This window comes from Rattus rattus, chromosome 15 (assembly GCF_011064425.1).
Source record: "Rattus rattus isolate New Zealand chromosome 15, Rrattus_CSIRO_v1, whole genome shotgun sequence".
In the NCBI taxonomy this organism is placed as follows: Eukaryota; Metazoa; Chordata; class Mammalia; order Rodentia; family Muridae; genus Rattus; species Rattus rattus.
In genome coordinates, this window is record NC_046168.1 from 30308143 (window position 1) to 30335435 (window position 27293).

The 27293-nt window shown below is 44.6% G+C and overlaps 1 long non-coding RNA gene across 1 annotated transcript in view; it reads right to left on the minus strand.

Moving 5' to 3' along the window:
- Positions 1 to 4293: 4293 nt before the first annotated feature.
- LOC116884594 overlaps positions 4294 to 27293 on the minus strand; it is a 38490-nt gene continuing 15490 nt past the window's right edge. Inside the window, exons 2-3 of the long non-coding RNA XR_004385886.1 lie at positions 5077 to 5155; positions 4294 to 4421 (exon numbers count right to left, since the gene is read on the minus strand). This is a non-coding gene — a long non-coding RNA (uncharacterized LOC116884594). The remainder of the gene's footprint in view (positions 4422 to 5076; positions 5156 to 27293) is intronic.

A 27293-nucleotide genomic window follows, 5' to 3' on the forward strand; every position in this document is an offset into this window, starting at 1 on the left:
AATACTTTGATCTTGGATTTCTAGCCTCCAGAACTGTGGACAAACAAGTGTCTTCCCAGTCTATAGGGCTTTGTTATGGTGGCCCTATGAAGGTAATACTATGCCTGTGGTTTTAGACCAAGTAAAAACAAATAATAAATGAATCAACCAATAAATGTTGAATCACAGAAAACCAGAAATCTGTAGATGTTAAATTGAACAGTTTACATTATAAAACATACCCAAGTATTCTGGTTCTATCCATTTCACTGTTGCTATTCAGGCTTCTTAATGTCTCTGAGCATTAGATCTCCTCAGTGAAATGAAGACACTGCTACTTGATTATATGCTATGAACTTGGAAACTGCATGATGGGTCCTTGGCATATAAACATATGAAATGTAAACATATGACTCTTATGGTTCCTATTCTATATTGACGCTAAATAAGAAGAGAAAGAGATACACATAAATGGTTAAATGGTTAATGAAGAGCTTCCTGATGCTATAGAAACTTGTCCATATGTATGTATGGAAATATGTGCACATGTTAAGGCTGCTTAAGGCTAACTGTTGAGAAAGGATCTGGCAAAACCTTAGCAAGGTACAAGATGGTCTTAAGATTCACACAAACAGAAGGCTTGGGCATAAAGAAACATATCTGTAGGTAAGGGTGTTTGGGTGTGCATGGCAGAGAGCAACTGGGTTTAAGACAGGACAACTAGGTTGCTATGAAAGCCATCAAGGTCTCCAATGATAGGCTAAGTGATTTGGGCTTTGCTCAGTCAGTCATTAGGGGTCACATAAGGTTTCTTAGCAAAGGCATGGGTACGGATGGATCTGCCTTTTAGAAAGCAAACTTAGAAACTCATCTGTGATGAGTACTACTGAATGGAAGATGGATGAAAGGGAAGGCATTGAGAACAGCCAGCTGGCAGCAGGCACCTAGGGAATCTCAAGGAATCAGCAGAACTGGTTGGATAATAGATGTGAACCCAGACTTCAAGTAGCGATAATAATTGTGACTATTTTGTGGGACAGAAGAGAGAGGGAGAGAGTTCGTTGGTACATGTCAATGCTAATGAAGTTTACCAGGCAGTTTCGAGCAATTAGTTAATATTACACATAGCAAGCATATGGCACCAAGTAAGTTTCTTAGTTGGGAATTTAAGATGGTAATTAATTAATTGATAAAGTTCCTTCACTTAATATAAAATAGCTACTCATTTAAATTCAACAACCAACCAAGCAGAAGTAGGAAATAGCACCACAATCATTTCACTCCATCTTGACTGTAGTCTCTACAGATAATTTTGGTGGCAATGTGAAGAAATATGCAGACTACAGCAAGGGTGTTAAATTCTGTAGGCATGGCTCTTAAAGTTCTACTGACAAAAGTGCAAATAGCATCAGGTTAAGAAAACTGAATTGTGAACATCTCTACCCCCCAAATCTCCACCCAGCCCCCAAAAGTAACATTCCTAGACAGGAAGCTAACAAAGAGAACTTTAAGACATGTGACCGAGATAAGGAAATTAGCTCCCCACAGTGGATGACTTCTGATGGGATGTGGGAGAGGAACAACTAAGTTCTATTTCAAGAGCAGGCCACTGAGAGTTTGACCATGCTCCAGTGAGTATATAAATAACACAAATCGGACTCGTTTTTATTTTAATTTAAAAACTTTGGGGGAGTCACAAGGGTGCAGGCAGATTGGGGTGCATGATGTGAAGTTCCTGAAAATCCAGTACACTACATATAATATATATGTGTAAAACTTATAACATTATATATATATATATATATAGTATTGTGTATTCTTTACCAATATGCTTCCTCCTTTCTCTGTACTCTGTACCCCTTTGAGCTCTCAAAGCCCATATTTGCATGTATTGTACTGCAGAAGGAAACATTTACAAGCCTCTGTCTCCACTGAGAGCTCACAAGCTCGTCTTTATCATCCATTCCCCAGAGCCTAGCACAGTGCCTGCCTGGCTACAGCATTGTTTTCATTTTCATCTTAGGGTAGGGGTGTGTGTGTGTGTGTGTGTGTGTGTGTGTGTGTGTGTGTGTGTACTATAAACTCAGAACATAAAGCCATTCTCCCCTCAATAAATGAGCTGACACAATCTGGTGAGAATCACACATATCCATTTGCCTTGAACAAGATCTTCTACACAGAATCTCATTGTATGAAGGTAGAAAAATGCTTCTGCCTTGGTTCCAGTGGTCTGGTGTACCCAGGCTAAAATACATATGTGAACATGTTCAATGCCACATTCTTCAACAAATACTGAAACTTCTTCATTGTATTTTAGTTGGTTTGCTATTCAGAAATAGGGAAGGAAATTGCACAGTTGTTTGACATAGGAAGCATCAATAAAATGGCTAGGTGTCCTGATGTCCAGTGTTGTCAAGCTCGGTGTAGCCAGCACATGGCTTTTTCCTCATTTGTAATCTTTGTCGGGTGGCAGTGAGACCACATCGTGCTTTTAAACCTAGATTGTCTTGCTCTTCTACTGAGTCTCATGGGATTTGGGTAATCTTAGGATATACAGCTTAGGAAAGCACTCACGTTCAAAGGTACTTGATCCTCTGGCTTAGGTTTTAGTTCTATTTATAACTTACGTGTGAGTGTGTGTCTGGGTGGGTATATGCCCCATGTGTGTAGATGTACATGCAGCCACCCCTCCCCGAGAATGCATTGGATCCTCTGGAACTGTGTTAAAGGCGGTTGTGGGATGTCTAACATGGATGCTGGGAACCAAACTTGCGTCCTTTGGAAGATCGGCAAGTGCCCCGACCTATTTTTGAGAGCATTTACAACCTGTTACACTCAATCCGTTAAGTCCCTCTAGTCCTCATCAGCCATACATGATAAATGCCAGTTATGTATGTATGTATGTATGTATGTATGTATGTATGTATGTATGTATTTATGCCTGTTGGAAGAAGCATAAATCAAAGCAATAAGTTGTTTTTCTGGACTCTATCATACAGGAAGTGAGCTTGAGACTACATCTCTCTGATTTGCATCTGGCTTTAGCTTCTTTACCATGCAGCTCCAGCCGACTAAGGCAGTACCCAAGTCCTTGCCTCATCCACTTTCTCTGAAAACAGCAGTAGCTTCCAACATGAACTGAGAACTCCAAATATGTCAACAGATGACTAAGAGAGCAGTAATCATTAGCTGTGGCTCCAGAGGGAAGATTTATAAATAGCAAAATAGGGCTATTTTTGCACCTGTAGAACAATAACATCAACAACGGTAATAAGGATAACAGCGATCTACTTCATCTGTGGAGAAAACGTTATCAAGACATCTCCACGTGTGTGATCACGGCGAGGCAATGGGAGGCTCTGGGGCGAGCAGGTGCAATATCTTCACGTTGGTCCTATGGCCCCCCAAAGATCTGTGAGACTTCCCAAGAAACACCCAAGGGGTAATGACAAATGCTGGATAAATCATTCCAAAGCTATTACAGAGAGACTCACTCTGCCATATGGAAAAAGTGGTCAGGGAACAATTAACTTCAACAATGTATATTGCCCCTGGAAACAAACCTGAGCTAAGCTGCCACCATAAGGCTGACTGAAACCTCCATCAATTAGTCAGTAATAATGGCCATGGTTTGAAACCATAAAAACTTAGAAAAAGTGAAATGAATGCAGGCCATGAAGTCTTCTCGAAATGATTCAACAACAAATTTTGAGGAAGACACACTGAGCCCCTACTTCCTGTTTAATGGATTTCCTTCGCTAGCTTAAGGAAAGCATATGTTGGAGGAGCGTGAATGCTCTAGTGTCGCGAGGGTAATTGGCACTAGAATTATTGCAAGTGTTTAATAAAAGAACCCTTGTTTATGAAGTGCAGAGTGTGTAAAACAAGCTACAGAGGATGGGACGCAGGCTTCCATCGCTCCATGCCACCAGCAGGGTAAGCAAGCAGCCATGCTGTAAATCATGGGCTGGCCTTTGAAAGAGAAACGGAGAGATCGACACAGGAATCACTTAGGACCACAAGCTAAGTTAATCCAAAACATTCAAATATAGCACACCCAAGATAGTCACAGATCAAGAGTTTCAGGATGTAACATCAACAGTTTACTACGTGGTCAACTGGATGAGGTAAATAGAACCCTGGGCAGAGATAGAGCCTGGAGCCTTGTGTTTGAAGAGCAGCCTGGGTACCATGAAACCAAGATGTCCCTCCCAATCAGGGATTCATTAAGATGGAGTTTGTCATTTAGGGACCCCAAACATGCGCTATCTTAAAGAGACTTTATGGTTTAAATGTAAAACATTGCCTTCAAGGTTTATCTGGTGCATATGTCTTTCCCTGGCTGGTTGCAGAAGGTGGTCTGCAGCCCTACCCTCGTTTCCTGCTTGCTGTCTTCCAGTGGTCAGCAGTCTCCTCCTTCACACCTTCTGGACAGCAAGGGCCTAGAACCAACAGGGCCAAAGAATCAGGAACTGAAATCTCAGTGAAGCAAAGTCTGCAATTCTTCCCTTTAAGTTGTTTTTCTCAGGTGTCAGTCATGGCAGCAATGAAACTGGATAACACAGAAGAGTTATACATGAAATCTGTTAGCGTGATTACAAAGTACACCTTCTTAAGACCTTAATTTAACTTGTGTATATCAACGCAAGCACACCTATGTGTGTAGGACTGTATTATTGTGTGCATGTGTGATATATATATATGTATCTTTCATATATATATGATATATATATATGTATCTTTCATATATATATGATATATATATCTTTCATATATGTGATGTATATATGATATATATCATATATGTGACGTATATATGATATATACATATATATATGCACACATATATATATGTCTTTCATGTATCTGAAGCCCAGAGTTGATATTAGGATTCACCTTATTATTAGAGCAGACTCTTGATCAAACCCAGAGCTCACTGATATGCCTGGTCTCATTAGCCTGCTTGCTCTGGGGATCCTCGATCTCCACCTCTCAAAGGCAGGGATTTTAGGACTGTTAATGCTGCCTAGTGTTTGCTTTTATGTGGGTGTTAGGGATCCGAATTCTGGTCCTCACAGATGCACAGCAAATACTTACCCACTGAGCCATTTCCCCAGCCACAAACAAGGTTTATTCTTAAGGCCATGGAGTTGACAAAGACCATGGGTTTCCTGATCTATTAAATAATTAAGAGAGTCCAATGACAGAGCCAATATTAGAATATTTCTTCAGAACACTTGCACCACGTTTTCTTCTCCCATGATCAGCCCTCTGAGTTTAAAAGAGATATGAAATGTAAAATACTAGTTGATTATAAGAAAAACATGCATCCAAGTTGTGAGATACATTTAAATCTCATTAAACTAACTGAAAAATTCATGAGCAATACATGGATAATTTGTTTCTTATTAAAACATTAAACTTGTAGAGAATATTTAGCTGTTCAAATGTCAAGTAACGGGATAGCTATAGTAAGTTAATTAGCTACCAATTCATTGCTAAAGATACTTAATTGACATTTAATAAGCATATTAAATACCAATTAACCAACTATATTTAGAGCTAACTATATTTAGTCAAAGCTGTTTTGTTAATTGCTTGCTCAGTGTCTTAGTATCTATGGTCAATAGATTATAACCCAATTAAATATATACATTAATGTGTTTACATATATGTCTCCCCAGTGGGAACATTATCTGGATGCACATGTGAGGCTTTAACCATTGTCACCCATCTTGGTAAAGACAACAACTTCCAACAAGTCACCCTGACTCAGAGCTGAATCAGACTAGAGAGGATGTCAGAAATGTGTCTCTCTCTTGTCGCGGCTGAAAGCAAGGAGTCTCAAAGGTTCTGCCAAGTAGAAGCACAGGGCTTCTGGGGGCTGGGTCCACCATGCCCTTTGAGACCTGTGCAGAGGGGCCTTGGTGAACTCTCAGAAATACTGTTGATACTACGCTTTGGTAGAGGGAGAACAGACTTGTTGTGATAATTGCCTCCAGGATCTCATGGCTGCCCTGGGCTCGAGCGCTCTTGGCTGGCATTTTTTTGGACTGTTTGCTGAATAACATTGTCAGTCACATGCTGGGGGAACGGGATTGTGTATTCTGGTCACAACACTTTCCTGCAGACTTGATACTCAGCACAATAGAGGAGAGACACGTGAAAAGAGAGCAGGGACCAAAACACATTAACCTTGGGCCACTCTTCCCTGACCCCATGAAGGCATTTAATAGGTTTTGTAGGTCCTGATGTGGGGCACCCTTCCTGAGGTTTAAATATGCAGAAGCGCTGAAGAGTGGCATGAATCAGTTATCAGAGGGCTGAAGGGCGATGCTGGTGGTCCTGCAGGCAAGAAGCATCCAACATGGCCAGACCATTTAATCATTGCCTAAATCCAGGTGAATTGATATTAGAGAACCTTAAAGCTTGGGAGGTTCTTTCAATTGTAAAATAATTAACAGCTGCACCTCACGTTCACCGAGCTTCTACAGAGCAGAAATCCAGGAGTATGAACACATGGCTACATTTTTATATTAACAGTACAAGTCAGCCATTTGGCTAGTGAAGTAGGCAATTAGTTTTGAGTACTCCAAATAAAGAGAAGAATTGTTTTTAGGGAAGCCTGAAATCCAAAGTCCAGAGGAATAGCTGAGCCAAAAGCTAAGAGCACCATAGTTACAGAAGACAGAAGACAGCGACAGGCACAGAGAGATCATTGCCTGAATCGGGGTGAATTGGTATGATAGAATCCCAGGAATGCCAGTCTTACTACAGCCAACACTCCTAATCTGTGGGAGCCACATTCCAAGATCCTCAGTCAGTATATGAAATTGTGGATACACAGAACCCTATAGGCACTCTGACTGCTACAACAGCCTTGACCACCGAGTACCAGAATTAAAGCAACTTCCGAAGCCTTAGCACTTTCCTGTATCATTATTGTTGTGTTTTGAGGCAATTTATAGGTAAAGAGGGTCACCTGGATATAAGCAATATGAGGCCTCATTGTCAGTTTAATAACAGAGATGGCTGTGCTACTAACTAATGGGCAAGCAACCTACACAGTATGGATGCTTGTCACAGAGGGACGATTCACATCCCAGACCAGATGGAAAAGAGCAGCTTGGGATGTCAATGGGAACTTGCAGCCTTGGAACTGCTTATTTCTGTAATTTTCCATATACTATACTCCGATTGCTAGTGAATACGGGTTACTGAAACGGCGGAAAGTAAAACCATGAATAAAAAGAAATGAGAGTGGCTTGACTCTTGCCTTCCGTCGTCTTAAGGTACTACTGGCCATCTCTGAAGGCATGACCTCAAGAAAACTGGAAGAATAACTATAATTCAGATAGATCAAGGCTGATAAAATGAGGCACAGAGTGATCAGGGGAACAGTGATCATTTCAAAGGCTAATTGTTATACAGGCTGCATTTACAAGTGAAATAGCTGGCTACAAACAAAGACGTGGGAGCATTAATTGGCTACTGGTTGAGAGGGCTCCTGGTTATGGTGACTCTGGTTTATCTGTCCTGCCATCCCACCCACTGAGCGATGTCTCTGAGGACTTATTGTCATAGATACATCCTTGGTTACTGGAAGGACTGTATCTGTGTGGAGCAAGGGCCGACCTCCTTCTTCAGTGGACTGCTCCAGGCTCGGATGGGAATCTCCCCATCATCTTGAGACTTGGCAGCATGTTACCATGCAACCACGCCTTAAGCTGTCCCAGGGCGGGGTTTAAAAAAAATGCAGTTTAGCTCACTTGCCTCTTGCCTTGTTTTTTTCATTGCAAGGATCTGTGCACTTTGCCTGTTTTCATTAATGAATGACTGCAGTTCGCCTGTGAGCTTTGTTTGAAGATACCACAAAATGGAGGAGAAAATTCAGATCCATAGGGAAAGCCTTGTTACCCTGGATAAGTTTGATCAATGAGGGAAAGAAAGAGTTTGCATGAAAATTTAAATTCTCCAATATGAGATGCTTTTGGGTAAGCGGAACGCTCAAGCTAGGGTTAGTAATGAATTAGTTAACACAACAGAGGCCCAGAATCAGAGTCCACAGACAGAGCCAGCATTTCAATTTTCAGCTCAGTTGGCGTAGAATCAAGGTTGAGATGGGGCTTGGCATAAATCGTGAATTCCAGTGTATTGTGTTCTTGCCTTCTCGGGGGTTGGGTAAGCCACAGTTGACATATAGATTTGAGACTCAAAATCCAGTTATGGTGTTTACAGAGGAAAGGAAAGAAAGGGTAAAGATAGAGGTGTGGATAGCACAAGAAATATAGGTAATGGATTAGAGTCTCTTCTGTTGAAAGAGAAATGGACACAATGGGCTTCCATATTTAGTTCTAAAGGTAGGTGATTAAGGGGGCCATCCACATGAAGTATTAAAGCTGATGTCTTATAAATTTTTAGTTAATGATCAATTTGAGTTTATTAGGTAGATCAGAACAAAAGGACATAAATGCAAATCAGGAGGGGAGGTATGTAAAAGTCATTTAAAGAGCTACTTTATGGGCAAAATGATGACATTTAGGGTGAAGTTGATAATGATATGGATTCCGGTAAATTAAAGAACAAAATTGTTCTCCTTAGGGAAGAAACTCCCTGAATTTCAATGGTAGTCTGTATGGTACCTCAGGAAAGAAAACAGTGAGCTCACCTACATTGCAGAATTCCTAGCTGATCTGTCTCCTGAAAGACACAAGCCGTAAGTCAGTGGCTCAAAACCTTCCTAACCCAGTGACCCTTTAATATAGTTCCTCATGCTGTGGCGCCCCCTACCCATAGAATCATGTCATTGCTACTTCATAACTGCAACTTTGCTACTGTCTTAATTAGGATTTCTATTGCTGAGAAGAAACACCATGACCGTGGCAACACTTACAAAGGAAAATTAGGGCTGGTTTACAGTTTCAGAGATTTAGGTCACTATCGTCATGACAGGAAGCATGGCAGCGTGCAGGCAGACATGGTGCTGGAGAAGAAGCTAAGAGCTCTACATCTGGATCTGAAGGCAGCAGGAAGTGAGAAACACTGGACCTGGCTTGAGCTTCTGAGACCTTACATTTCCTCCCTCCATATATACTTCTTCCAACAAGGCCACACTTACTCCAACTAGGCCTCACGTCCTAGTAGTGCCACTCCCTGAGCCTATGGAGGCAATTTGTATTCAAACACTACAGCTATTATACATATTTGATATGCAGGATATCTAAATATGCAACTCGCCTGAGGGGCACGGCCCACAGCCTGAGAACCAAGGTCCTGGCAGAAGGTGTGAACATTGACAGAAGTTCATTTTTTTGAATGGTTCCACTTCTAAGCCCTTCAGAAGGCACCGAGCACGGTTCAGCAATATGTATTGGCAGTTCCTGATGCTCCATCCCTTATCCCAGGCTATATATGGCTGTCAGTCAGGGCTGGGAGCAGGTAAGACACAGCTTTCATTGGCCAGTGAGTACAGCAGAGGGAGTTTGGACTCCAAAAGGGGCTTCTCCTGATCCGGACTAAGGCCTGGGTTTCTGCTAGGACTGGGTTCTGCAGGACTGTGGAATGCTATCAACAGATCTTCCCCGGAAGGGAGATTTCCAGGGGTCAGGGTACTGTCTCATTCCCCCCTAATTTCAGCATGGTTAGCTCCGCATTGGTTCTGGTATGAGTATTTTCATCTTTATAATGAGATTCTGATAAATCAAGGTCATCCAGAGCATCAACAAGATTCTAGAAATAGGTTAAGCCGGTCTCAGGCACCCCACCCCAGTGGCTGGGAGTTCATGACAGCTGGGTAGTGAGTGGCTCTCAGTGCTCAGGTTGTAACTCTTTAACCAAGGAGCAGAGTCCAGCAGGCAACAGACTCTCCGTTTAGGGCTTTAGCGACATATGAAAGCTGGGAAGAAACACAGAACTTTGGACTCCACTGCAGACCTATGGAGTCAGAGGCCACATCCAGAGAGACCCTTAAGCAAGTCACATGTGCATTAAAGTTTGAGAAGCCTAGTGTAGGCCACCGGCTGGCTAAGGTGCAATGCTAGCAACTTGGCGTCGAGTCGTGGCTTCTCCCATCAAATGATCTTCATTATTTAATCTCTAAGTCTCGGTGTCATTTATATACAATGGAAATAATGGCATTCATGACTCGACAGGGCATAAAATGAAATTAGTATTACCAGTGGGAGAGCAAACTCTGAAATCACAATCCGGGCCCTCACTCTCTGACTTCGTCCCATCGTGTAACTTCACCGGGCCATGGTCTCTTCATATGGAGAGAAAAATGCAACAACAATTCCTATATGAAATCCAAGGATTCTAACATAGACATTCCAGTAGCATTCATAATGTTTACTTGTGTGTGTGCACATGCAGATGTGTGTATGAGGGGCACCTGTGTTGGGAAGTTGGGTGTACCATCAAAGAGGCCAATGAAAGACACTGGATGCCTTACTTTATTTTTTTTATTTTATTTATTTCTTTTGGTTCTTTTTTTCGGAGCTGGGGACCGAACCCAGGGCCTTGCGCTTCCTAGGCAAGCGCTCTACCACTGAGCTAAATCCCCAACCCACTTTATTACTTTCTTATTCCCCTGAAGCAGAGTCTCACGCTGAACCTGGAGCTCTCAGGTTCAAGGAGCCCCAACAATCCCCATGTGGCCATGCCCTACATTTTATGTGGGTGCTGGAGGACTGTGACCCAGGTGCCCATGCTTATGGAGCAAGAGCACTCAGCCCTGAACCGTCTCCCCAGCCCTGCAAAGCTCGCGGCATCTAGCTTACATAGATACGTGACTTGACGTACTCACATACAAGTACTACGCACATCAGCTAGCCAAAGAACAAATACGTATCCAGACCCAACATTGGTTTCAGTGTTAACTGTTCCTGGTAACACTGCTTGCAAAGGGCTCACTATTGCAGAAGCAGTTGTACCAAGAATGCGAGGTAGAGAACAGATTCAAACATTCAGTAATTATCCGTTTGTCATACATAGTACTTATCTTCAACCTCTAATAGGGAAATGCTTCTTGGCAAACCAAATCAGGAAAGTATTGTAGAATGTCTTTCCATTCAAGTGGGCTGGAAAACAAGTTAGTTCATACAACTCAGCTTAAAATTGCTCTTTTCCAAACAAAACAAAAGACTCCCCCTCCCCACTCTCCTAACTCCTTTGGTCTGAATTAACTTCTTTTTGACTCTGTAAATTCAATTTACCTCATTCAATCTACGTTTCTTTAAAGCGGTGCTTCTCTGTGTAGCCAGCAGGAGCAATCCATGTCCTAGCAGAGGGTAAGAGAACTGCCAGCTCTATTTTCTCTTCCTTCACCCCTTGCCCGCCTGTGACCTCCCTCCCTCACAGAGCTCATCAGCCCCCTTTAGCTACTTGAAGAACTCTCTTCCTGAAGAGCTGCCCTCCCCACTGCCTCCAGCCTTCTGACCTGGTTTCTGGCTTCAGGTCTCCTCCTGACCCTAGCTCAACCCCTCTCGCTCCTCACAGCATCATTTCTGAGACCTCAGGTTGCCAAGGACCACAAGAGTCTCCAATTCCACTGCCTTTTAGCAGCCTTTGCAACCCTGAAATAATTTGCCTCAAAGCCAGTTCTTGGAGAAGCTGGTCAGACAAACAAGGGATTGAACCGTATTTCCTTTTTGCAAGCGAATGCCGATGGCAACATTTGTCCACTGCAGCAAGAGTAGGATGCTGTTGTGTGCTCCTTCGCTACTCAGTCTGGCCCTTTCCCTGGTGGACCAGCCCCTCCCGCAGGGGTCACCTCACAGCGTTTCCTCTGGAGCCTAATCTGCTACACTAAGAAACTCATAACTAACTACTGTGAGTTCAGATCTTAACTTGGTCAGCTGTGTCGAAGAAAGGCTACCCTGGCCTCTCCAGTGCTGCAGATCTATAATTTATCCTCCGTAAAAAAGTCAATATTGGAGCAAAAAAAAAAATATGACATTTAAAAATCATAAAATAAGTAGTCTGGTATTTACCTTACATGTTCTTTCCTTCTCTTCGTTTTACGAGGCACGTACTGTCTTGTTGACTTTCTTGGGAGAGGTAACTCTCCAGTTTCCAGTGACTTCTGTGTAAGGGACAAAGCAAGGCCACCAAGAAAAGACAACAGAACTGTGGATGCTACCTCAGCAAGTTTGATCTTGGGAAATAGGTTAACTTTAAGACCCGTGATACGCAATTTAGTCTTTCTCCCCCATGATTCTAAAACTGCACTATAAATTTTTATAGCTTAACAGATTAAAGAATGATTAAAACCACACAGCACATGTTAATTACAAACAGCTCACCCATGGCAAATACACTTTCAGCCATGTCAGGGTGGTGAAAGCAATTCTCTCATCTCGAACCGAGGCAGGCTTCTCATCCTTCTAGAGCACAGAGGCCCCTCAGAAGGAGCCACTGGTTCAGGAAGGGCAAACAGAAATTTCACTCTCAGCCCCAGGAAAATTCTGCTTCAAGATAGCCCCTGAGGCTGAGGAGACAGCTCGGTGGGTAAAGCCCTTCCTGAGAAAACATGAGGACCTGAGTTTGACTCTCCAGCACTCACTTAAGGTCAGACATAGAGTTTCAACTGAAACCCCAGAGAGGAGGAGACAAGGGGTCCCTGAAGCTCACTCACCAGATAGTCTACTAGGTTTGGTGAGAGAGCCTGCCTCAAAAAAGTAAGTGGAGAATGACAGAGGAAGACATTGTCTGGCCATGCACCCATACTCAACACACATGACACACAGAGTCATCAACGTGCTTCTGATCCACCTCAGTGCCAAAGCCTGGCCTGATCCTTCATGTTCCTCAGGGGGAAATAGTTTTTAAACTTGTGACCTCTTTTGCTGGCCCAGGAAGGACATAAAGGAGGTTGGCTGGTTCATAATGGTTGGACTTTGGGGCATTACTAGTAGGGCCCTTTGGCCTCTGCAAAAAAAAAACAATATTATCAATGATCTGGAACAGGAAATAGGCAGAGCATGCAAGTCAAAGTCAGTGACAAATCACTATTTAGCTATTTAGCTAAGCCGTGATGAAGGACAGGTTGGCATGCATTAAATATTTGGACAGTTGTGTAGATGTATGAGAGTGCTATAGAATTTTCATTTTTTTCAGTAGGATGTATCAACACAATACTAAGCAAGTCACATGGCAAATCCATTGTGCTAAAAGAAGCATGAGGGAAATATAAAAATTAGTACATGAATTAAAATATTCTGCAAACTGTCTGATCATTTAATAAAGATGTGTGTGTGTGTGTGTGTGTGTGTGTGTGTTAAGTGTGGTGGATTGCACATGCTTGGCCAATGGGAAGTGGCACTATCAGGAGGCATATCCTTATTGGAGGAGGTGTGGCTCTGTTAGAGGAAGTGTGTCACTACGAAGCAAGGCTTTGAAGTCTCATCTATATACTGGGCAGTGTGACACAGAGAGTTCTTCTGACTGCCTTCAGATGAAGATGTATAACTTTTGGCCTCTCCAGTACCAAGTTTGCCTGAACAATGCCATGCTTCCTGACATGATGATAATGGACTGAACCTCTGAAACTGTAAGCCACCCCCAATTAAATGTTTGCCTTTATAAGAGTTGCCTTGGTCATGGTGTCTGTTAACAACAATAAAACCCTAAGACACTAAGTTATTATCAACACAAAATAACAAAATTCCATTATCACTAATGATGAAATATCTGTTTTATTGGCTTATTTATTTTTCTAACTTTTTCGTTGATATATAAAAAGTGGGTCTAGCGACAGTTTCACTCCTATATAAATAATTGTGTCCCATTATTCACCCCTGTCCTCTTGAGGCTCCCATTTTTCTCATTAAATATTTCTTCCTTCTTTCATGACATATCTACTGGATTCCCATTCTGGTTCCCTTCCTCTTCCCTTTAAATCTTCCTCACTCCCAAAGTTCTCTATCCTAAACACACACCATCTGCTTTCATCTCTCTCTCTCTCTCTCTCTCTCTCTCTCTCTCTCTCTCTCTCTCTCACACACACACACACACACACACACACACACACAAATCTAGATTGTGTATTTAAGACAAAGCATGTGCTTGTCTATCTTCCGGAGGCAGGGTTATTTTGCTTTATCTGGTGGGATATTGGTATATTTGACAGTATGGCATGGACAGTAACCAAACTACAGTTTTCAATGTATTTATCAGACATGAAGGGATCAAATTTATAAAACAAAAAGGAACAGAGCAAGACATGCGTATTTTAAAACATGCCCTGTTAAATTGGGACAACCTATTTAAAAAATGGCTACTGCACATACCTCAAGACCTTCAAGGTTGACCTCAAGCAGAAGTCCCCCAGGTCCACTGTGAGGTAAGTGTGAGAAGCGCTTAAAACATTTGGCCATTTCTCTTTAACAATGAAACTCACCTTCTGTTTGCCCAGAAACACATCTCCAAGGGCTGCACTCTGCATAAGACTTCCTCAAAGACCCACTCTGCACGCACATTGAGACCATGCTTAAATTGAGGTTCTATTTCCTCAATGAGAGTCACGAAAGAATAAATTCTTAACTGTCTAATAGTAGGTTGTTGCTTTTCAAGCTTGAAGTCCAAGCTTTGTTTGTCCATTGCCTCAACTTCATCTTCCCCATTCACAGCACAGACCTTCACAGTGCCTGGGCCACAGTGGACAGGGACAGCTCTGTGCTGTCTCCTACCCACGTTCAATCTGTAGTGATGTGCCCTGCAGGATACTGGCTAGTCTAGGACACAAGCTGGAGTCATCAGGCATAAGGGAATCGCAATTGAGAAAATGCCTCCGTAAGATTGGGCTGCATAGAACTCTGTGGGGCATTTTCTTAATTAGTTATTGATGTGGGAGGGACTACCTCTGTGCTGGCAGTCCCGTTTCTATTAGAAAGCAGGTTGGGCGAGCCATGAGGAACAAGCCAGTAAGCAGCACCCTTCAGTGGCTTCTGCACCAGCTCCTGGTTCCAACTTCCTTCTTAGGTTGAGTTCCTGCCTTGACTTCCTACAACAGACAGGAACTCTGGATATGAAGCAAAATAAACCCTTCCTTCCCAATGTGCTTTTGGTCATGGTTTCATGACAGTTATCGTAACTCTAAGGAGGACCTGCAGTAACGCCTGGATCCGCAGCATTGGCTTGCTGGGCATCACACTCTCCACCTAAGGAAAGCTCTAAATGTTCAGTGTTGCCTGGTCTCCTGCTATTCCCCATTCTTACTCTGTGAGTGTTGAGACCAATACCATCAGGAGAAAGACCCTGAGTATGTTCTGGCCATGACTGCTTCAAGCTCTAGTTATATGTCATCCCTTCTTTGGTTCAATGAATGTTGGACGGCCTGTAGCCTGTGGAGGTTGATGCTAAGCTCTCAACCCCTTTTCTTCCTTTGATGGTGTCTTGTACCTGTTTGTGTCTCATCTCCTCCACTCACTTAATTTGAAGGTATCTCTTGTCCATAGTCAGGTATTGTCATTTAAGAAAAGGTGGAATAAGTTTTTTTGTTTAACTTATTCACTTCACATCCTAGTCACTGCCCCCTCCCAGTCATCCCTCCCACAATCCTTCCCCCATTTCCCTCTTCCTTTCTCCTCTGAGTGGATGGGGCCACCTGGGTGTCCTGGGTATCCCCTCATCCTGACATGTCAAGTCTCTGCGAGGCTATGACTTCCTCTCCCACTGAGGCCAGACAATGCAGCCCAGCCAGAAGAACATATCCCATGTATAGGCAACAGCTTTTGGGATAGTCCCTGTTCCCGTTGTTTGGGACCCACATGAAGACCAAGCTGTACGTCTGTTACATATGTGCCAGGGAGGCCTAGGTCTAGCCCATGTATGTTCTTTGAGGGTCCAGGTGAGAGAAAGAGAGAGAGAGAGAGAGAGAGAGAGAGAGAGAGAGAGAGAGAGAGAGAGTGCATTTGTGAATATGTACAGGGGAGTGTTCATATCTGTGTGTATGTAACAGCTAGGAGAGGGTGTAAGGCCTTGGAGCTGGAGTTGGGGTGTTTTATGGAATCCTCATTGCTGCATGGGTCTTAGGATCTGGGCTGTGGGTGGAAGGGTATGTGCTAAGGAGCACTGTGCCTCTCTATTTTCTTTGCTCTTCAATAATCTTGAGACTGGATAGGTTGTGAAGGAAAGATATTTGCTTTGTCTTGTGGTTCGGAGACTTAGGAGTCAAAGTAAAAGGATCCTACGCAGTGACGGGGACATGCCACTCCAACTCAGGATGAACAGTGGAAGGCCAGTGGATACATCTGGAAGAGACCAAATTCGAGGCTCTGATTTTCTAACCATCTGTTATCATAACTAATTCAATCTGATAAGAGCAGAACTCACTAGAGGGAGAAACATTAACCCACACATGACAGCCTCCCCTGCATCAGCAAAAGATGGCAGTAGGCACCACAGCCCAGCGCAGCTGCATCAAGGAAAAGATGCTGCATCGGGGAAAAGAGCGCCACACGCGAGCTTTGGAGACACACTTCAATCACGGTGGTACTGAGGTAGCATAAATAGCCACAGACCTGGTTGGGAGTCCCCACCTGTCCTCTTCAACCCAATTCCATAGGAAAGCAGGAGGGAGCTCCATGCTCATTAGAGTTCATGGGTTGCTATCGAGGAAAAAGGGAGAGAGTGATCCCAGTTCATATTCCCGAGTCTGAAGGGAAACTTCTGGAGGTGATGTGAAAATCTGCTATCATGTGATGCTAAATTTCAAACGTCAGCATGATGTCCAGCTGAAGACAGCCCTGAAGTTGGAGGAGAAGCAGGAATGGGGAGAGAACGAGTTGCCAGAGCAACAGAGGAGTGGAAACTGCTTTCAAGCCGCCTGGAACTTAACTTCTCAAAGTCAGATGGGTTTGTCTGGGGCAGTTACTGGGTGAAGACAGTTGAGAAACAGTCTCTGTATTTCTTAGTTTCCTTAGACTTAAGGAGAGAGAGAGAGAGAGAGAGAGAGAGAGAGAGAGAGAGAGAGAGAGAGAGAGAGAGAGAGAGAAATGAATCTGCTTCAGGGGAGAACAAAAATGCCTTGTAGCCAGTAAAACAAACAGCACATTCTCAATGAGACAGTTACCCTGGGCTAGGACAAAGTTTCTTTCACTGTGTTTCTCAGTTGTGTGTGTGTGTGTGTGTGTGTGTGTGTGTGTGTGTGTGTGTGTGTGTTTGTTTTCCTGCCACCATGCATGTGGGTATTCCCACATAAGCATGTGAGTCTATGCATTAAACAGAGAGATTGATATCCCGTGTCTTCCCCCACCCAGGCCAGCAAGCCCCAAGAACCCTCCTGTCTCTCCCTCTTCAGGTTAGGGAGTGTAGACACATACTGATTTGCTCTAATTTTCTTTCAGATTTGTATTTTGCTTTACATGCATGAATGTTTTGCCTGCAGGTATGTATGTGCATCCTTGGAGGTCAGGAGAAAGTGAAGGATGCCTTGGACCTGGGGTTGCAAATGGCTATGAGCCACCATATGAGTACTGGGAACTGAACCTGGGTTCTATATAAGAGCAGTAAGTGCTCTTAAGCATGGAATCATTTCTCCAGCCCCACTTGGCTGCTACTCCTGCTGCTGCTGGTGGTTCTTCTCCTTCTCCTTCTCCTTCTCCTTCTCCTTCTCCTTCTCCTTCTCCTTCTCCTTCTCCTTCTCCTTCTCCTTCTCCTCCTTCTCCTTCTCCTATTTCCCCTTCACCTTCTCCTTTCCCTTCCCCTTCCCCTTTCCCTCCCTCTTACCTTTCCCCTTCCCTTTTCCCTTCCCCTTCTCCTTCTGAAATCTGAGCACTGAGGATTGAACTCGGGTCCTCATGCTTGCATAACAAGCACCTCACTGACTGAACTATCTCTCCAGGCCTTTGAACTTCTATAAATGCAGAACTCCAGACAAATACTAAGGTAGCTTTTCTCTTTAGTAAGCAGAGAAATGAAAAATATGAAGTGTTTATAAAAATGCTACCCTATGGGGTTGGGGATTTAGCTCAGTGGTAGAGCGCTTGCCTAGCAAGCACAAGGCCCTGGGTTCGGTCCCCAGCTCCAAAAAAAAAAGAAAAAAGAAAAAAAATGCTACCCTATAAGCTACCTGTCCTCTTTACAGTGAGGCACACAGTAGTATCTTCTACATGTGAGTCTCCCTTGGGGTCATATGAAGAGCCAGCTCTACTTGTTTCATAGTTAGAGAGCTGCAGTTGTGGCTTTCAAAGCAGAAGCCGGGGAGTTTTACAGAAACGGAGGTGGACTGTGTAGTGGAAAAGCTGAGGTCCATGCATGAAGAACAATACTCTGAGTCATCTGTTCATTTTCTCCAAAGACGTTTGCTGAACATCCACCTCTCTCAGAACCAGGGACACAACAATGAACAGATCAGATAGGGTTCTGCTTCTTCTGAGCTTTTAAACTCACAGGAAAACAGATTAATCAGAGAAGACGCAGGGAAATGAACCATTGCAGAGCAGGCTTGGTCTTGGGTAAGGCACTGAGAAGGCACTGAAGCTTAGGCTGGGAGCAGACAAGGAAGCCTGACCTTCCAGGAGCAGAGAAGACAAGTTCAGGCAGACAGGACAGCACATGCAAAGATGAGTGTCCAAGTCCTGGGACAGAGCACAGACCAGGCAGCAAGCAGCACACATGGTGACGGACCGAGTCCCATAAGGCCGTAGACTCAGTGCCTTGGAGACTGTGACCAAAGTGTGGTTCCAGGAAGGGCTCTGTGTCTGCTACTTCCTCTTTGCTGAAAGAAGCAAGGTAAGGAAGGAAGGATTTATTTTGACTTAGAGTTGAAGGGATGAGTTCATCATGGTGGGGATGTGGTGGCAAAAACGTCATAAAGCGGGCTGGTCATACTGTGTCACAGTCAGGAAGCAGGAAAGAGACAGGAAGGAGAGCCCAGACTATAACACCCCGGGACCATCCCTTTGTGAGCTATTTCCTTCAGCAAGACTTTACCTCCTAAAAATTCCACAAGTTTCCAAGACAGTGCCACCAGTTAGGAAACAATCGAATTAGTTCACATTCAAACCACAGCAGGCCCTCAGAGCTACCCTCATTAATAAATGGCCACCCAAGTCAGTCACTCTAAACTGGGGACAGAATCGAATGTGCCCTGTCTGGGTAAACCGCTTTCCCCCAGGATTCACTCCAGATCTTACTGGGCAAATGTGAGGATCACTGATGCTCTTAGAGACACAGTGCAGAAGGAAAAAGGGAAGCTGCAGCCTTGCGAATCCAATCTTCCTAACCACTAGGCACAGCAGTCTGCCCCTCATGGGCTCACCTGGCCTTCTGTGTCAGCTAGAAACCTTCCCAATACTCCCACCTCCATGGTGTCCTGTATATGACCTGAAAGAGAGAACCAACTAAATCCTGGGCATCCCCACTGGAGCCCACCTGAAGGGAGCTCAGCCCTGGAGCTGCCTCTGCCCAACCTGGCTGCACTGCTGTATTCATGTGTCCATCCAGCAAGCAGCTACTGAGCCACGGTAAGATTACAAGGCCCCATGATGAGCATTTTCTCTTCCGTGCCAGCCTCTAAAAGCCCAGTGGAACGTGTAGGAAATATTCTCAGACCCGCCTTTATCTCGATTTTACAGTCACCCAGTCTTGTCAGAGCCCTCCCAGCTCTTGCTTATATGAGAACAATGGCCTGCCTGGCTCTAGTCGCCTTTCAAAATATTATATCGGATGACAGAATTATAGCGATACCATTAATGTGCGGTAGAACATGGGCATAGTGATTAAGGATACAGTGATTGAACTGTGCTCCAATTCCACCTCGGCTGCTTACTGCCTGGGACCCTTTGACCTTCCTGAATTCCCATTTGTTCTTCTACAAAATGTGCAGACACAGTTTCATACATAATATAGAGTGTTATATATTCTTACGAATAAGTGGTATTATATGTAACAAACTCTGCGAATCACCCTTCACACCACCCAGGGATAAATGCTCATTTACACATTTCTCTTGTGTTCTAATCCCCAAGGTCTGTAATCACAGTCTGGCTTTTGTTTATGTCCATGTTCGTCCACTTGTCATTATGCATACACTGCCTGGAAACGTGTTCAATACAGAGAAGACAGTAGCCCAGTGCTTGATGCTAACCAATCAGGACACTCACAGTGCACACCAAAAGGGGGTGAAGAAAGGACAATCAGAACTGATACCCATGAAGGGCCACTCTGTTCCAGACCCCCCTTTGATGTGTTACAGTCTTCAGTGATAATCATCAGAACAACTCCAGCAAGGGTTTTAGAAAGCCTGTCATTTGGTTGGTTTTTATTTGGTTGTTTGTTTGCTTCTTGTTTTGTTTGTTTGTTTGCAGTATAGGAAATTAAGGCATGAAATGTTTGAGCAAAGTCACTTGGTTGGTAAGTGGTTGTTTCGTTTGTTTGTTTGTTTGTTTGTTTGTTTGCAGTATAGGAAATTAAGGCATGAAATGTTTGAGCAAAGTTACTTGGTTGGTAGGTGGTAAAATCCAGACTTGACTCGCAGCAGTGTGGCTCTGAGATAGCATTCTTAACAATTGTGTGATAAGCCAAGGTCATTTAACAAAAAGCATTGTGGTTCCAAGCCAATAGCTTGATGTCTTCCAGGAACAGCAAAATGATTGAAGAAACTCTAGGAAATTTTGCTGAGAAGGATTGTGTAGGGAAGGAGACAGGATTGCATCCCAGTTGGAAAGAAAGGAAAGGAAAAGGTGAGAGAGGAAAGCCCAAAGGCTCCACCAGTCTCATTCACGGGGTTAAAAGGAAGGAGCAGCCCTTTTACAAATACATCAGACGGAAAAAGAAATATCAAGGAGAAAGTGGTCCCATTAATAAATAAGGAAGGCAGCGTAAATCGATGGTATCTTTCAGTGGGAACTCCTCAACTTGCTTTGCAAAATTGGATTCTAAGGAGTAGAGCAAAGAGGTAGAATGTAAAAGAAGCCAAGCGGGTCCTTGGTAAAAGCTATCAAAGGAAACACTGCCACATAGGAAGGGTGCGGCTTCCTGAACACCAGGGAACATCAATAGAAGCAGACAAGTTCTGTGTTAATCAGGAAGGTCAAGTCCATGTGGCGGAGATTGCCCAGGATTGTGTAGCAGAGTCTTTCACAACGAGTGTGGTTTGCTTCCTAATCTAGTCTCTATGGAGCCCCTCATAGAAGGAGGTAAAACGCAAACCACAAACATTTGCTTACGTGTTAGGTATCTACTAAGAGTGATAGACTGTTGCCTTGCCTATGAAAAACCTGAGATTCTTATGTGTCAGAAAGCATAAGTGGGCAAAGAAACCTGAAACCCAATTGAGAGACAGAGGAAGAAGAGATCACGACCATAAAAGACTGCCCCAAGGACGGTGTGTAGGCATGAGCACTGGGAGGGGTGGGGCGGAGTTTTTCAATGAACTACAAGTTGCTGGGTTTGTGAGGACACAGAGGCAGTAAAGAGAGAGGAAGAAGACGAGACTGGGCAGGGAGAAGGAACCCCCGTATGTAAAGTTGTACGTGTCATGCTGAAGGTCGTGAATTCTTCTGGATGGTTACGATTAAGATTGTGAATGACAAATTTCTCTTCTAGAAATTCTGCTTTTTAGAAAAATAGCTTTAACAGAGGTAGGAAGAAGTGGGTAAAGTCCAAGGTGGAGACACCATTGAAGGAGCTATTAAAACAGTTAAGGGGAGAGGAAAAGGGTTTGACATGACCTCAGGGAGAAGAAGAAGAAGAAAAGAAATGATTGGAGACTCATTTAGAAGAGCAATTGCAGCAGGGAGATGCTCTGAGATAAAGGCTGGAGATCACCCATCGGGTTTGGCATTTAGGTCATTGGTGACCTTTGTTGAAGGGGTTGTCAGGAATCGGCAGAGGGAGGGATGGAGCAGGCAGAAGCTGAACTCAGGGTTAGAGTTAACTTGTGAAGACAGAAGTCTGGCTGTGAGACAAAAAATGAGGAAGGACCATGCGCACACAGGGTAAGCCCGTTCACATTTTGTTCTCTATGGAGACCTGGTGACATGACTTAGGGGCAGAGTGGTGGCTTTGGAAATGTACGAAGCCCTGAGTCTGATCGTGATCTCCAACAGCACAAAAACAAAAAGCAGAAAAGCATGTATCTCAGAGGCAGGCTGAATAGTGAAGGAAGAAGAGAAATCACATCAGCCTGAAGTTGGGCTGTAGAGAGATTTCTGGCCAGAAGGAAATGAGTTGAAGATCCTTGTGCCCAGTGGTTATCACTTAGCCTGCAGAACAGCTGCATAGGATGGAAAGACGAAGATGGGGGAAGGCTGAAGGTCAACGTACATGGCTGAGAAATGGCTGAAGATGAAGTGAATAGAAGGCTTGTTCTATTCCACCCAGGACCACGTGGGCTCTGGAAAACAAGCTCCGCACTCACTATGGCTTTTCCTCCTACTCAGTGTCCCTCTACCAACGACCTTGATGTTGCTCGGATTGTGCAGATTACAGCTTCTCCTGTTGTTCCATTGTGTGGTTGTATGAGTTACGTGGGGGCAGCCACGTTTGGGTGCACAGTGGCACCTGCAGGGGGTCATGAAGGAAGAGACCCAGCAAAAGAAGAAACTAACCCAAGTACAGATGATCAGGATCCCTCCCCTAGGAGTCTAAACTAGATGGGAAATTCCCCATCAGTCAGTCTTCTCTCAGCTACACACTCAGGAGTTTTGTGGTTGATGGGTAATGTGGCAAAAAGGAGTGCAGACAGAGACTCAAATAGAAGTATGGAAGGGAGTTCCGGGCTTCCTTTGCTACTTAGGACTGTGTCCATGCTGCCTTGGCTGCATAGCAAGTTTGAGGTAAACCTAGGCTATGTAGGACTGTATCCCCAGAAGGCATAGCACTCCTTGCACTCCCTCCCTCCCTCCCTCCCCCCACTCCTCCCTCTCTCTCTCTCTCTCTCTCTCTCTCTCTCTCTCTCTCTCTCTCTCTCACACACACACACACACACACACACACACACTCACTCACTCACTCTAGGGGACTGGGAAGAGGGAGAGACAGAGAGATACAGAAACACAGATTTCTGATTTTTGCTTGTGTCTTTGTTTTGTTTTTTATTTATTGCCATTGTTTTGGTGATTTCTTTTGGTTTGGAGTTGTTTTGTGAGTGGAACACACTCTGTATTTGAGGGTGTCCTGAAACCTTGGTCTGCCATGGACTAATGGCGCTCTGCTTGGTTCAGCTTCCCACATTCTGGGATTATGGGCATATGCTGCTTAAGAGATTCTCGGTTTTCCTCATGTTAGATTCACCATCTAGCATGCCATATTGAACAAAAACTGCTGGATTTATGCAGATTTGAGTACATTTTCGGGGATTAGCAGTATTATAGATTGAATCTTAAATGTCCCCAAATACTTCTAAAAGTGTCACTGCTTTGTAGAGTAGAACTTTCAGGAGATGGGGAGAAAGCCTGTCCTTTAACGGAACTTCGAGATCATGGACCTTTCCTGTCCCTGTGCTTTCTGGATGCCATTATGTGAGCAGCTTTTCCTTCCTTGCACCTCTGCCATAATCTTCTGTCCCTCCACAGGAGCAACAGGGCCAGGCAACTACCGACTGAACCTTGAAAACCCTGCGCTGAAACAAACCTTTCTCCCTTTCATTTATCTAGAATATTTATTACCCCGATGGAAAACTGAGGGATACAAGTGGCCCGCGGGTAAGAACAGAAGAAACAGTACACAGAGCCAAAGGGAGGAGGGGTCTCTCAGCGGTCCGGGTGTTACTGCGCATGCTTCTGATACCCCTTTTGCCTGGGCAACACAGATCTCATCCACCACAGCACAGGGTGAGCGTCTGTGTCAGCTGTTTGCAGCGAGAAACAAAGCTAACACACATGTAGCAGGGCCAGGTTGGGGCCAAGAGACTTGGGAAGAAGGGAGGGCCGAGAGATGAAAGGACTCTGGGAATAGCCTGGATGTCGAAGGGGCAGAAAGAGAGCTGGGAGAGGAGGGGGCCTGTGCAGTGGGCAAGACGCCAAAGGGTGATATTTCAGAAACGGATCTCCTTTGAGTAGATTGAGCAGTAGGTTTTAAAAGTACCAGAGGAGAGAATTGTGAAACAGGAAAGCCAGATGCATCTGCCGCAAAAACACAAAGGCCCCTAGTGGATAGCAGGTGTCAGAGATGAGAAGAGCCTGTAAATTAGAAGCCCAAGGGTGACCTGGCCTCACCAGACAGCAATCAGAAAATAGAAAATTAGAGCCGTAGAATAAACCACAGGATCCTTTCTCCATCTAATACCCCTTCATACCACACTGAGCTCTTTCCTAAGGCATGTCCGAGAGAGAGCGAAGGAAGCACAGCAGAGGCCGACAGCATAAACTGCAGATTCTCCCAAACTTCCTTCCACCACTCCCTGCTGTGTTGCTCACCTTAACTCTCTAAGCCCAAGTTCCCATACAGGCAAAGTTCAAGTGTCTTAGAATAAATGAAATGTAAGCAAGCTCATAAGCAAAATGATGCATTAATACGTGTTCAGGACACAAAGCCTTTTTAAGTAAGTGTTCAAAGGGCAGAGTAGAAGTCGCAGTGACTGCTCACTGTCAGGAGCACGTGCTGTCCTGGCAGAGGACCTGAGTTAGTTCCCAGTGCCCATAGTAGGCAGCTCGAGCCCATCTGTTTCCAGCCTGGGCGTTCTGACGCCCTCATCTGGCTTCTGCTGGTGCCTGCACTTATGTGCACAGATGCACGCATAATTAAAACTGAAATAAATGTCAAGGGGCAGAGTGGAAATGTTTGGGGACAAATCAGGTAAGTTGATGGAGAACAAAGTGGGAATAGATATGTAAGAGGAAATGGTGAGGGTCTGTGCTGGAGGTGACCAAGGAAGATAGAGTGGTCAGCGTGGAGGCTGGAGGATGGCTCCCTTCATTCTTAGGGAGGATAGTGTTCATACTTCTGTGGCAGATCACTACCTAAAACTCAGGGGCTTAAGGCAACAGAGATGTAATGGCTTATGGTTATTGGGGCTAAAGAACAAGATACCAGGTGGGCTGTGTCCCTTTCTGGAGGCTCTGGTGGAGAATTCCCCCCTCTTCTTTTTATGCACGGGCTGTCCAACCATGTCCATCTTCAGAACCACACCTCTCCGTCTGACCCTTCCTCCCTTTCTGTGTCTTTCCAGTCCCAGCTGGGAAATGTCTACCTTTCAGGGGCGCTGTAAACGCAGCGAGTTCACACGTGTAGGCAACGATGCTTTCCACATCTCTAGGTCCTCAGCTTCCTTTGCCTCTCAAGTGTTTACAGTTTCTGTGCGGGGTGAGAGATGTTTGCCTGCTTCTTTGAATAAAGTATCACACTGTGGCTCCTTATCGTCTGCAGACCCTGGCTCTTGCTACAGGTTCATTGGGGTGGAGTAGGTGGAAATTTGATCAAGATTCGAAATGAAATGGAGTCATGAGGTTGTTTTGATGGATGTGCACTGTTTCTCCCAGGCAGAGGGCAGCGGGTCAGGAAAGCAGGATGCAGAGTCAGCCGTGAGGCTCACCTCGGGGCACATCTCAGACCAGCTGGCTGGAGTGGGCGCGAAGTGCGGGGGCTGAGAACTGACTGCGGAATTGGTTGGAGCAGATATGGTGCCAAAGGTGAGCGTGAACCTGCCCTTCCCGGCTGGGGGGCCTCCTCTCCGGCAAGGACCTTCTGCTGCCCAGAAGTGTGAGCTCAGGAGAGGACGCAGTCTGCTGGAAGACTTTTTTCCTCCTCACCTCGCCAAGCTGCTCCCACCCCAGCTCCATCTAACTTTGTCCTCGGGAAAGTGCCTGACACGGAGACAAAAGACTGAGGCAGATGATGGGCAGCTACGGTGCAGTCGTTTCCTCATGAGAATTTTCATCCTAATAGAGAATCATATCCTAACTCAGGGAAAGAATTGCTAATGGTGGGCTTTTTATACTCTTACACGCTCTAGAGAGCACAAAAGGGACCACAAGGCACATTTCGAATCAAACCAGGGGGTGGACACCTATAACAGTCGTCCCCAAGCAGGAGCAGATCCAGCTCTAAAATAAATAAAAGACACAGTACCTCACTGCCTGCCAGTAACAACGTCTTTGAAGCTGAGGACTCCAGCTGCTCTGCCCCCAGCATGCTCTGCCTTGCTGCAGAGCACCGCACCAGAACACCCTCACTTCCGCCTCTCATGTTCCTGATTTGGGAGCACTCTGGCCAACTTCCTGTCAAATCTCACCAGAGATACCTGTGGCAGAGGCGGAAGGCCCAGTTGTGGCCATTGTTTCAAACCAGACCTGACAACCTACCTGCTTGGGTAGAGGGGAAGGAGGAAGGGGCGGGCACCGGCAATCGAAGGATTAGAAGGTTTAATAGCTACTCTCCGCGTTTAACTTTACGACTCTGTAGTCTTTGAAACATTAATAACCTACTTCATGACATCTGTGGTCCCCAGCCCCCAGCTCCGGGAATGTCGATGCTGAAATGGGGCCTTTTGGGGAACTGGCACACACATTTTTTTGTTCTTTCTTTTATGACTGTGCATCCCAGCCTCTGTCAGACACAGCAAAAGGCTTTCCTTTACCTAGACAACTTTCCCTTCATTGATTGGAACCTTTTATCTGGACATCAGACGTTATGATTCCCCAGCACAAGACGGAACTTGCTGACAACTGAAGTATTCTGATGGTCAGCACACCCCATTGGACCTACCTCTGTTCCTCCATTATTGCTGTGATGAGAAAGAATTTCTAGAGCAGTTTTGTTTTTTTTTTTTTTTTTTTTTTTTTTTTTTTTTTTTTTTTTTTTTTGTTTTTGTTTGGTGTTTGGTTTTTGCGAAGCACACGTCTCCAGGCCTGCCCTGCAGAGTGAGGCTGTCTTTGAGCTTTTCACTGAGCTCTGCCACGAAAGGAGCTGTGGCTCACTGGACCATCTTTAAGACGGTGCTTCAGAGACTTGCTAGAAACCAATGGGTAAACGTCAGCAGTGGGGAATGATGTGAGTAGTCCTGTCTGGGTTGCTCTCAATACTTAGGAACAGCCCTGGATGCCATCCATGGCTGCCTGCATAAGGGAAGCCCCATCGTTCAGTGAGTCCACGTGCCCAATTCACTCAGCTAGCCCACGGGCACTGCAAGATATCAGTTAATGACAAGATTCTTACCTCTGCATCGAAGTGAAGACAAAGTGTCCCAGCTAAATACAATAGAAAAAAAGTGACCCGAATCTAAGTAGAAAGGTACCTCCTACAAAATACTAGAATAAAGTGAGGCAGTGATTCTTCTACTGTGGCACATTCTGAGGAACCGAGAACGCGTATCTAAAGAAAACTGTAGATATTCACTGAAGATTACATATAGAGTCCCAAGAGGGAATTAA